Consider the following 12,905-nt stretch of genomic DNA (forward strand, 5'->3'; position numbering starts at 1 on the left):
CCAAACTCTGCTATCCAAACTATCCAAACTCTATCCACTCTCTCAACTGACCGCAACTCTCCTACAACAACCCACATTTTGAATGGAGCTTGTGGAGTTTTTAAAGCCGTCAAACCCCGCGCAACAATCTGAATCACTTCCCGGAGCAGTCACGTGGTACAGCCGGCCAGCGAGGCTTCGGCCGTCATCGTTTTCGGCTCCTCCCCCAAATGAAGCAAGCCTCGATACGCGCTTCACGGAAACGCCCCCTCCATTACTCGACACACGCCTCGAAGCCTCGGCACATAACGTAACATCACTAGCTGCTGGCCCTATTGAGTCAGTCTGGCCTGGTTACAGAGAAGGTAACGTTGCTGTGCAGCCCAAAAAGTTTTTTTTTTTTCCTGAAAGGAGATAATTTTTTTTTTCGATTTTTCCTGCTGCTCTGTATTTAATTTTGGGAGGTGTGAAAATAAAAATCATCACCTGAAGACATCGACATGCCCTCCATGATTTTTCCATAATTTTGGAGTCAAGTTTATGTGGTCAAGGCCCGCCACAGGGGCTGTTAGCAAGAACCCGCGACAGAGGGATACATTTCAGAAATAACTGATCTGACTGATTTGACACAAAAGATGAAAGGGAAACTTTTAGGGACAATAGAGGAGATAAAACTTAATTTATTTTTTAGGTTTCTTGGTTTATGGACAGAAGAATTGGTTGAAAAATGCAAATTTTATCTTTCAATGTTTAAAGAGATTTAAAGATGTTCTTCCACCACAACCTGTATCCTGACATCTTTATTGTTTGAACACTACAAAACATCTTCAGTCCAGAATTTATGATTAACTTTTCCATTCACTGCATTAAGCCATTTCTTAGATGGTAAAAAGACATTGAGTCAAACTTTGTGATGCAGCAACATCAGAAAACATGAGAGGAGGCAATAATGGGAGAAACCATCAGACTATCTCTCCGCCTCTCTGCCTGTTCGGACGCTTTTTTCTCTGCTCCCTGCTTGCTTGCATTTTCCTGCCTTTTACTTTTTATCTTTTATCTCTTAACCTAAACTTCAGAAAGTTGGATTTAGTTATTTTATTTATTTTCTTTTACTTATTTTTATTTTTTTTATTTTGGAAAGATGCCTTCCTTCACCACAATGGACTTTGACAAGCTTTTACAGAAGATAGCTGTTATGGAACTGAAAATCTGTCGACTCGAAGTGAATTATGATGTAAACGCCGCGTATGGAAATTAAACAACCCTGCCTGTAATTCCGAACGGTGACCACCAGCCCAGCGACTCAGCGAACAAACAGTTCCCTGAGGAAAATGAGAATCCCTGGACCACTCTGGGTGCAAGACCAAAGGATCAACGAACCCCACGCCTAGACAAAGAAAACTGTCCGAGACTACAGAGAACTGTCCCAAGAAAAGGGAAACAACAGCGGGCTGTTCTCAAAACAAATGATAGGAGTAAACCTGCTGGAAATGCTGGAATTCTGTTACGAAACAGATTCGCTCCGCTCCAAGATGTGACCCAGGAGGACGAAAATCAGAGGTACGTTAACGATTTTCGTGCTAAGACATCAGAGAAAAGACATGCCACAGGGCCAAGGACCCTGATATTATGCAATGGATCTGTAAGGGGGATTAAACATTTCTGTAACAAGAAAAACACAGAGGTGTTGATTTATAACGACGGGAACTGTGGCCGGGTGTCCAATATAACAGACATCCTTCCAAGGATCTTGAAAGAACGCCCGACCCTGGAAAAACTCATAATACAAGCTGAAGCCCTGAAGGACGTCAATACGATAAGAAAATCAGAAGTATTGAAAGAGGATTACATTCGTCTGTTGAACTTAGTTGATGGCAAAAATGTCAAGGTTTTTCTCAGTGGACCTCTTGCACCCATTAATTGTGGAGATGAGATTTTTTCCAGAATTCTGATGCTAAACAAATGGCAGGAAAAAAACATGCAAACAAACAAATGTAACCTTCATAGACAACTTTAACATCTTTTGGGAGAGGAGACATCTGTTCAGCGACAATGGTTTCCATCTAAATAGGTCAGGTGCAAAACGGCTGATTTCAAACATCTTCTATTCTGTGAACCATGCTCCATCAGCTTTGTTCCAAAACAAAGTACATCCAGTGCCAAAACAAATGATAAGCCCAGTGCAGCCCGAACAAGCCAAGACCCGTCTCCCCTTCTTCTCCACAAAGCCCAGAAGTTCCTTTTCTGGAATTTTCTCACAACATGAACAAAGTATTTAAGATTGGCCTACAGATGACATCCTCTCCACATAGCCATTCTGCTGTGAATAAACCAGGATTTTCCAAAGGCCTCAGAACCTCAGATCCTCCTCCTCTACGTATCACAGAACACTCTGGTACTGAGGAACTCCAAATTACTTCGCTGTGATACAGATTGGGCCCTGGCCACACATTTATCAGACATGACAGTTTCCAGAATCAGCTTGGGCCTTTTGCCGGAGATTATGGAATATCTGTGATAATACGTGGCAGAAATAAGAAAAACAAAAGGATAAACAGGAACAAATACTTAAAAGTCATAAACTGTTAGATGCAACCTCTCACAGAGACATCATCAACCACTAAGTCATATAAACTGGGTTTATTAAATATTAGATCTCTGTCAGGAAAATCCCTTTTAATTAATGACTCCATTATTGACAATAATCTTGATGTAATGTTTTTAACAGAAACATGGCTGCATGAATTTAGTGAAGCAGCTATACTGATGGAGTCGATACCTCCAAACTACAATTTTCTTTGTGAGAGCAGACAGCAAAGGAAAGGTGGAGGAGTAGCAACATTGTTTAATGATTCACTAAAGTGTAAAAAGGTGTTTTTGGGAAAATTTGACTCTTTTAAATATTTGGCTCTCCAGGTAAAGGGCCCGGTACAAACCATGTTTCTGAATGTTTACAGGCCTCCTAAGTCCACATCAAACTTTTTCAAGGATTTTAGTGACCTCCTGTCTGTAATATGTGTTGACTATGACTGTTCAATTATTGTGGGAGACTTCAAATTTCACGTTGACAACACTGAAGACAGAAGTGCAAAAGAACTGTGTGATACACTTAGAAACTTTGGTTTAACTCAACATGTTAAACAGCCAACGCACAAACAGGGACACATATTAGACTTAATCATCACTAAAGGTCTAAAGATTTCTAACGTCAATGTAACTGATGTTGCCCTATCTGATCACTTTTCTGTTACCTTTGAAAGCATAATTACCAGTGACTCATTTAGCCAAAGGGACATCATAATAAAACGCACCTTTAAAGGCATACTATGCAACATTTTTCAGTTAATTAATGTGTTCCATACCGTTTTGGATGATTAAATGAGTCATTTCAGGTCGAACTAAGGTTTTCTCTGCCGCCCTGGTGGTCTGTGGGGGAAATACCGCACTTGCAATTGCAAGAGCCCTCGGCCCGCACACAGTCGGTCTTGCTTTACGGCGAGAACTCCATGTGTTTTTGCCCTGCTATTCACTATATGCACGCGTGAAAGCAACAACAAAGAACCGCGTGTTAACGTCAAATAAACATGCAAGCATATCGAGTTTTATTATTATTATTATTTTTTTATTTTTTTTTATGTTGGCGAGACGCTACCGCGGCGGCGGCGGCGGCGGCGGCGGCGGCTGCGGCTTGGCGAGGCGGTGGCGGTAGCGTCTCGCCAACATAAAATAATAATTATAATAATAATAATAATAAAACTGGCGAGGCGGCGGCGGCATCGTCTGCGGCTTGGCAAGGCAGCGGCGGTAGCGTCTCGCCAACATAAAAAAAAATAAAAAAATAATAATAATAATAAAACTGGCGAGGCGGCGGCGGCGGCTTGGCGAGGCAGCCGCGGCGGCCGCGGCTTGGCGAGGCGGCGGCAGTAGCGTCTCGCCAACATAAAATAATAATAATAATAATAATAATAATAATAATAATAATAATAATAATAATAATAATAATAATAATAATAAAACTGGTGAGGCGGCCGTATAAAAATCACTGAACTCATCCTGAAAACTGTCAATCTTCATACTTCAAGAGTGTCACTAAATAAAACCTCAGATTTTCATGATGCCTTCAAACTGCTGCCACCTTGTGGCTGAAACATGTTCCTGCAGCTCAGCGGAGAGAAACAAGCTGCAGGTTTCTGATCCTGTTTCCATCTCAGTGATCCTGGTGGAGTTTGGACCCTGAGAACTGCTTGATCTGCTGATATTGTGTCTCTGACTGTAACATGTGCAGCAGCTGGACTGATTAAACATGCAGGAGGTGTTTCAAAGCTAATTTTTCTGCTAACATATGTAACCAAACCATGGAGAGGAGAAATCCCAGAAGTTTATCTGCTAAAGTAAAAAAAAAAAACATCAGTCCAGGTCAGGGTCAGCTAAAACAAAGAAGAAATGATTGATTTCAGATGTTTTACATTTTAATGAAGTTCAGAGTTGGTGCTGGCATGGTATGGGCTGATATTCTGGATAATCCATGTTGACTTGTAAAGGCACCACATACTGATGTTATAATTATAAGGATTGTTTGCTAATGCTGGTAGAAAAATACTGTGGATTAAAGATAAAAAAACAGAATTATTATTCTGACAATATTTAATAATCTAATCTGTATGAACCAGCTAAACTTCCCAGAGCATTGTGATGATGTACAAGTACAACTATACGCTGATGACGCTGTGTTGTACACATACGCTAAAACAAAGAAGTATTTAACAGCCAATTAGAATCCCGATTGGAGCATCTCTAAACTGTTTTATATATACAATTGATAATAAAGAGTAAAAACGATTTTTAATTTACCGCTCACACCAGAGACTAGTATTTCATATTGTGCAGTGACATTTCTTAAAAGTAATTAAAATTTCTCCTAAACATTTCCTGCTTCACTAGTCATGACAGCATAACTACACAGTTAGCACCTGAAGCTCTTACTAAAGCTATGGATAGTGTGATGGAATGGCTAAGTTTGAGCATTAACAAGACAAAAGGAATGTTCTTTTCTAAAACAAAGGTAAATACTCCAATGTCAGACATTTTCACCAGAGGTTCAAGGGTTGATTTAGAATCTGAAAAATCAAGTATAACTTGGCAAACTTTAGGCATATTAGACTGTCTTTGTTTTTTCTGAAGAACCAGGATTGATTTTAGAAAACTGGAGCCCAGCAGTCCTGTTTCATCTGTTGATTTCTGACCTTCATGTTCCTGCAGGTCTGAACTGAAACTAACCTGTTAAATGGATCAAAGCTACAATCAGAACTTCTGTTCTCCATCAGATCGGATCAATAATAAAATCTCTGGATAAAGTGGGAAGTTCTGGTCGTCATCCTGTTAACTTTCTGGATCTCCATTCACATAGAAGCAGCTAATAACTGACTGTCTGTTTCTCTCTTGTTTAGATTAAAGTCTGACAAAAGGATCTGATATTAAAATAGATTTTATTCTGGTTCTGACCCAGTTCAGGTCTGAACATCAGTTTCTTTATCACATCCAGGCACAGAAACAGCAGACCAGATGATTTACAGCATGGACTTCTGAATAAACAGAGGAAAATGTCACAATAATGTACGACAGTAATAAAGGCTTAATATTAAGGTCACTAATGATATTCTCATGTCCTCAGATAATGGACTTGTGTCTATACTTGTCCTGTTAGATCTCAGTGCTGCATTTGATGCAGTTGATCACAATATTCTCTTACAAAGACTTGAGCATACTGTAGGGATTAAGGGGAAAGCATTAGGCTGGTTTAAATCTTATCTGTCGGACAGATTCCAGTTTGTTCATGTTAATAATAAATCTTCTTCAAACTCTAGGGTCACTTGTGGAGTACCACAGGGTTCAGTCCTTGGACCAATTCTCTTTACTATATACATGCTTCCGATTGGCAAAATTATCAGACAGCATGGTATTCATTTCCACTGTTATGCTGATGACACTCAGCTATATTTATCCATAAATCCTGATGAATCCAATCAATTACTTTGACTGCAGTCATGTCTTGATGACATCAAAAGCTGGATGACTTTAAATTTCCTGCATTTAAATTCTGACAAGACAGAAGTTGTAATCTTTGGGCCAGAGTCCTCAAAAAATAAACTTCTTAATCAAGCACTTAATCTGGATGGCATTAACTTGGCCTCTGGTAATAAAGTAAAAAATCTTGGTGTTATTTTCGACCAAGACATGTCATTTAAATCCCATATTAAACAGGTTTCCACAGTTTCCTTTTTTCACCTCCGGAATATCGCCAAAATTAGAAACATTCTGTCCAGGGGTGATGCTGAAAAACTAGTTCATACATTTGTTACTTCAAGGCTGGACTATTGTAATTCTTTACTATCAGGAAGTCCACACAATGCAGTTCGAAGTCCTCAGCTGATTCAAAATGCTGCGGCAAGAGTTCTGATGAAAATCAACAAGAGGGATCATATTTCCCCAATTTTAGCTTCCCTTCATTGGCTTCCTGTTAAATCAAGAATAGAATTTAAAATTCTTATTCTAACGTATAAAGCCCTTAATAATCAAGCACCATCATATATCAGAGCTCTGATTACCCAGTATGTTCCTAACAGAGCACTTCGCTCTCAGACTGCAGGTCTGCTGGTGGTTCCTAGAGTCTCTAAAAGTAGAATGGGAGGCAGATCCTTTAGCTATCAGGCTCCTCTCCTGTGGAACCAACTCCCAGTTTTGGTCCGTGAGGCAGACACCCCGTCTACTTTTAAGACTAATCTTAAAACTTTCCTTTTTGACAAAGCTTATAGTTAGAGTGGCTTATGTTACCCTGAGCTACCTCTATAGTTATGCTGCTATAGGCTTAGGCTATTGGAGGACATCAGGACCTATTTTTCTCACTCTACTGACTTCTACTGTTCTCCAGTTTTCAATTGCATTATATTGAAGTGACTGTTGTCATTTCAGCTTTTAACTTTTTGCTCTCTCTCTTTTTTTTCTTCATAGAAGGTACACCTGGTCTGGCGTTCTGTTAACTGTGACATCATCCAGGGAAGACAGATCACCTGCTATAACCATCTAATGTAGAACATATTACTGGATCAATGTGTGCTTCTGTGCTTTTTTGTCTGTCTTGTTGTGTCTCTGCTCTGTCTTTTGTAACCCCCAGTCGGTCGAGGCAGATGACCGTTCATACTGAGCCTGGTTCTGCTGGAGGTTTTTCCTTCCCGTTAATGGGGAGTTTTTCTTTCCACTGTTGCTTCATGCTTGCTCAGTATGAGGGATTGCTGCAAAGCCATGGACAATGCAGACGACTCTCCCTGTGGCTCTACGATTTTCCAGGAGTGAATGCTGCTTGTCGGGACTTTGAAGCAATCAACTGGTTCCCTTATATAGAAATTTTTGGACCAATCAGTATAATCTGACCCAATCTGTATAATCTGATTGATTTTGACTTTATTAAGTGCCTTGAGATGACATGTTTCATGAATTGACGCTATATAAATAAAATTTAATTGAAAATTTAAATGAATTGAATTGTTCGACCTGTAATACCTTGTTGATTGGTTTTGCGGTTCTCTTCATATCTCTCTTTGCACGTGTAGAAACCAAATCAAACAATGTTACATTGCTCTCTCTCTTTCCTCTCCTATATCTCTTTCACTTTTTCTCCCTTTTAGCATTTTATCTCATCTGTTTCTTTCCTTTTCTCCCTCTTTTACCTTCCCGTTTCAGTATACATTTAACATGAAATAATCCCAGCATAACATCTAATAAAGCTTCTTGCATACATAAATAACGCAGAGCAACTATAGTGAAAGCAGTAAGGCTCCACTTGTGAAAATAAAATCTGTTGGGCAATTTTTGCCATGAAAACAATTCTTATTACCACATTGCCAGATAGGACAAAAACAGATAAATGATTGATTTATGTTAATTTTTCTCCAGATTGTTTTATTTCCTGCCTTCAGTGTCAAACAGCAGAGTTAGAATAAAACAAGGTTAGAAATACTAGAAGCCTGCAGAGATGGGAGAAATGTGTCTGTTTTCCCTACAGTTTCTGTATTTTTCAGTTTATTCATTGACAGACATTAAAGTTACAAACTGATACAACATCTTAACACGTTGAAGGTTGAGTCACTGTTTTAGTGGCTTGAAAAAAACATTTATAATTGTCTCCATGTTACAAATAATAACGAGCACTGAAACTGTACCATTTATTACATCTTATATACAGCAGTGTGTTTACAGACAGTTCTGGTGACCAGTACGTATCAAGCTCCCTGCGCATAAACTGGCCTTGATAATTTTTTAGCTCAGAAAAACAGTTTTCCTCAACACACCTTTGCTTTATTCCTGGAGAAGTCATGTTCTGCCATGCTTCCTGCTTCATGTTAATGTGAACCAGCTATTATTACCAAGAACACTCTTCCACATTGGGCTTTTTCTTCAATAACTGCTATCACATCGTAGATCCATTCTTCCAGCAGCTGCTGATCAGCTTCAACCTCAAAGACTAACTTTGTATCCAGAACCAGAGAGATGGACAAAAATGTGGATTCGTTTTCAATTGTTGGAGAAAGACAGATTTTTCAATTCTTCTGCTCTTTCCTCAATGCCTTCACTATCAGTGTCTTCTGTACTTTCCTCACTTCGTTTTTTCCTCTTAATTTCAGCGGCTCGCTGCTTCTTACCACCCTTCCCCACCTTTTCCCACTCTCTTTCTTCATTTTGACTACCCATCCCTTCCTCGTCACTGCAATCCACACTATTCCAGTCACTTTTTTCTACGTCCATTGTTGCCATGTTCTAATTTGAATCGCATTTATCATCAAAAGTTCAGTTCCAAACTTTTCTGTCTTCATGCTACCGCAATCATACGTGGCTCTCTCCTCTGACAAAAACCAGCTTCTGCTCCTGCTTCTGCTTCTGCTTCTCCTCACGTGGACTGCTCCGTTGTCAGGTGTCCAGCAGTGAGTGGAGAAACAAAGGGAGCTTAAATACTGTGAGGAAGGGAGCTGGAAACAAAGGCAAGGGTAGATTGGTTAAATAAGCACAGGTGTGGAGAAGGAGCTAGGAGAGAAACTGAGGAGAGAGAGCTAGTGGCAACAGGGGGCGAGAGAGCAACAAAGGAAAGCAGGCAGAAAGTATTTAAACAAACATGCAAAAACCCAGAACTGTGGAAACCATGACATAAATGATTTAGTGAAAATGAGTGTGGATGTAAAAAGGTCTTTATGCTGTCAGTCTGGGACCAAATGTCAGAGTTTCTCTGGGATTCAGCTTCTCTGCTTCTTGACTCTGAGCTCTTTAGTTGTCGGCTTAAATCTGTTGAACTGTGGATCCTAAACACCTTTACTGAAGCGTCTCTGTGGCTTGGTTCCCATTTAATGCCACACTGAGCTGAACATCTTTCCCAATCATTGCCTCCTTCTTTCTCTCCTCCTCCTTCATCCAGCTGCTTCAGTCTGAAGCTGCGGCTTGTTTGGAGCTGAGATCCTCAGTCAGAAGAAGCTGGAGGATCAAAAGTTGGATGTGAAGCTGCAGAGTGAAACCCATCAGATGAAGAGAAGCTGCTGCTGGGCTCACATGGAGACAGTCAATATTGAGTCTTCTTCTCTGAACATCCCTGAAACTTTAGTGTCTGCCACTTTCTACTTTCATCAAATAACTGGGCACGACTAATGAGAAATGTTCTAAACCACTTATTAAAGTTTGAGCTTCTTGAACAACTTTTTATGTTTGCCTTTTTCTAGTAGAGATGGATGTATAGAATAATAGTTATATAGGCCTACTTTACACTTTAGTTATAGTTATGGTCTCAATGTTTGCCTCTCACATGTTTTATACTTTTCACTGCTGCTCTGTAGTACATTTCAGAACAAGAACAATGCAAAGTGCTTTATATGATTACAACATTGGAAAATAAAAACTTAATAAAAGCAAGTAAAAAATGGTTGGAATAAAATGCAGGAAAATTTAAAGCAACTTAAACATAAGAAGACGTAAACTAAAAGCAAATATTAACCTATTGTTGGTTGTCCTTGCTGGATTATTGAAGGATTGATGTGAATCTTTTCTGTTCAATAAATGAACATGAGTTAGACTTTATTCATAGTTTTATGTTAAAAAATAAATTACATTTAGCTTATATAAAATGGCAGGAAGTATGCAACACAAGGTGTTGAGTTTCTTTTCCCCACTGAAATTATCATGTCAGAGACGCCACTGTTCATCAGCTAAAAATTAAAATAACAGCAAAAATAAATAAAAGAAGTGGTCTATAAAATAAGGAACAACTCTAACCTATCACGCCAGAGTGTGACTCGCAGCGCTGTGAAAATGTTGTGGGGAGTTTTTCCTGCACTGTAGAGACAGCTGAGCATGATTCCTGTAGAAACAGATCCATCAATCTCTGGATCAAAAATAGAAATAGACCCAGCCTATTTATTCTGTTTATACCCAGATTATTTTCTCTATAAGCGGTCTGGTTTTCATGAATATGAAACTTTATTTACAAGTTTTGGATTCCTTTGTTAAACCTGAAAATATTCATAACATTTGTAATTCTTTAACCAATCAGGACAAGTAACTTAATGTTTATTTAGAATAAACTTTAAATAAAACTTTTCACAGACTATAGATTAGGGGTGGGCAAACTTTTTGACTCGGGGGGCCACAATAGTTCTTAAATTGTACAGAGGGCCAGGCCAGGAGCAGATGTATGAAGTATTTGAGTAGACTAAAAATGATTTGAAACCCATTGCATGAAGGTTTTTGCCTCTAACAGGTAGAAAAGCATGAATATCCAAGGCTTATTGTACAAATTATTATTTTTTTTTGTACAACATAGTGAAATCATGTTCACTTTCAGGAGGAACAGTGCTTTTGGTCTCCTTTTTTGCCTCCAAGTCTGGAGTTAGTTTTATTGCGGTGATTCTCAGGATACAGCTGAGATGTTGGTTAACTTGGATCTTTGGTCTTTGGTGAACTTCATGATGCTGAACGTCGGCTCACACACGTAGGTTAAGCAGAACGGCAGCAGCATCTTCTGTGTTGTCCTCCGCAGGTTTGGAAACGTGGCTTTGTTAAGTGAAGCATAAAAGTCATTCAGTCTAAGAGAACCTTTCCTTTAAAATGGAGTCAGACTGAAGATCTGAAGCAGCTCCTGTGGTGCTGCAGGATCTTGTGATAACGGGCAGGAAGGACATCAGCTGAAGGGATTTGTCTTTTCTTTTTCAGAATCAGAGATCCGATGGCAGAATTCTCTGTGTAGGTCGTTCAGTAATTGGCGGTAATTTTTCATGTTTTTGGCAGCTTCTGTTTGCAAGGCTAACGTGAGAAAATTAGCGAAAGATTTGTTTTTGAAATTTGTTTGGAGAGTAAGGTGAGCTTAGATTTAAAGCGTCCCACATGTGTGTACATGTGAAAAACTGATCTCTCCCCTCCCAGCTGTTCAACTGTGGATAACGTTTGTTTATCTTGTGGTTTTATTTTTCTATAGCTCTTAAAATTGTTTTGAATTGTGATGTCATGCACATTTAAGTTTTTTTTATCTGTTTTTATCCTGTTATTTTCATATACATTTTTATATTTTATCTATTTTGTCTCAGCATCTTTTTGTTTGTATTTTAGCTGGTAAAGTACTTTGTTTCCCTTACGGATTGTTGAAATATGTAAATAAAGTTTGATTTTGATTGATTCTCCTGTAGCTTTAAGTTCAGATCATTCGTGTGGGAAAATATGTCCACAGCAAAATCAAAGTCACAAAGCCAGTTCTTGTCCCTCAGCTGCTCAGTAAATTCGTCGGATTTTTCCATTAATGGCAAAAATGACCAAATCTCTTCTTTCAGCTCCCACACTCACAGGAACACTCAATCTGATCACTGAGCTCTTTGAACTGGTCCAAGGTGGATGATGTGAAGCTCTGCTGGTCTCCTTTAGATGATGAAGACGAGTCTGATTAATATTTCACATTATTTCCTGTTTCAGGTCATTTTCTGTCTTATTGGGAGATATATTTCGTCCCGACTTCAGATTTTAAATAAATTAAACTGAAGTAAAAAACTTCTGTAGCATTATTACAATCCTGGAATAAAGGTAATGACATGTCTATTAAAATATTGATTTATTAACAACAATTCAACATTATAAATAGATCAACCGAAAAAGTAAAAAAAAAAGAAAGATTTCTGAAGTGCAAATTTAGTGTTTAAGACAGTCAAGCTTCATTGGACCAGAACCTCCTCTGGTCACTAGAACACTCTAGAGTCCAGTATGAAGCCATCAGTCCAGCAGCGGCCCAGTGGACCTTCAGGGTTCTGTTAAAGTGCTGAAATAAAGGTTGACTCCTGCTGAGATGTTCTGGACCAGGACCTGAAGAGAACTTTGACCATCAGAGCTGCTGCTGCTGCTGCTGCTGTCAGCCCCAGTGCAGCATAGACGCCGGTCAGGGACATGCAGAGACCGTTGGAGGGGCAGGTGCTCAAAGTTAAAAGAGGGCACATGGGGCACGGATTTAAAACACGATACAGAAACATACCTTGCTATACAACCGGCTGAAATGTACCAACCCATACAATAAAGAATGTAACATGGAATCAAGAGCGTAGGTTTGATTTGAACTTTGATTTGAACTTTAACCATAGGGAAACTATTGGTCCAAAGCTTCATTGGTCCTATGCAATATGCATGCTTCTATTTCTGTATGCTACCTGAGTGAAGTTGCCCCCCCCCCCCACCTTCTTCAAATCAGACTAAATTGGTGTCAAACGTTTGTGCTGGTTTGTGCAGCAAAACTTTTCGTTTGTGCCGCTATCATTTTAAAGATATGACTAAAACGTTTCTAGAGGTCATCAATGGTCAACCAACCCCCACCCCCCCCCCCCCCCCATACACACACACACGCCTTCTTCAAATCAGAT

The sequence above is a fragment of the Fundulus heteroclitus genome, unplaced genomic scaffold, assembly GCF_011125445.2.
Source record: "Fundulus heteroclitus isolate FHET01 unplaced genomic scaffold, MU-UCD_Fhet_4.1 scaffold_649, whole genome shotgun sequence".
NCBI lineage: Eukaryota > Metazoa > Chordata > Actinopteri > Cyprinodontiformes > Fundulidae > Fundulus > Fundulus heteroclitus.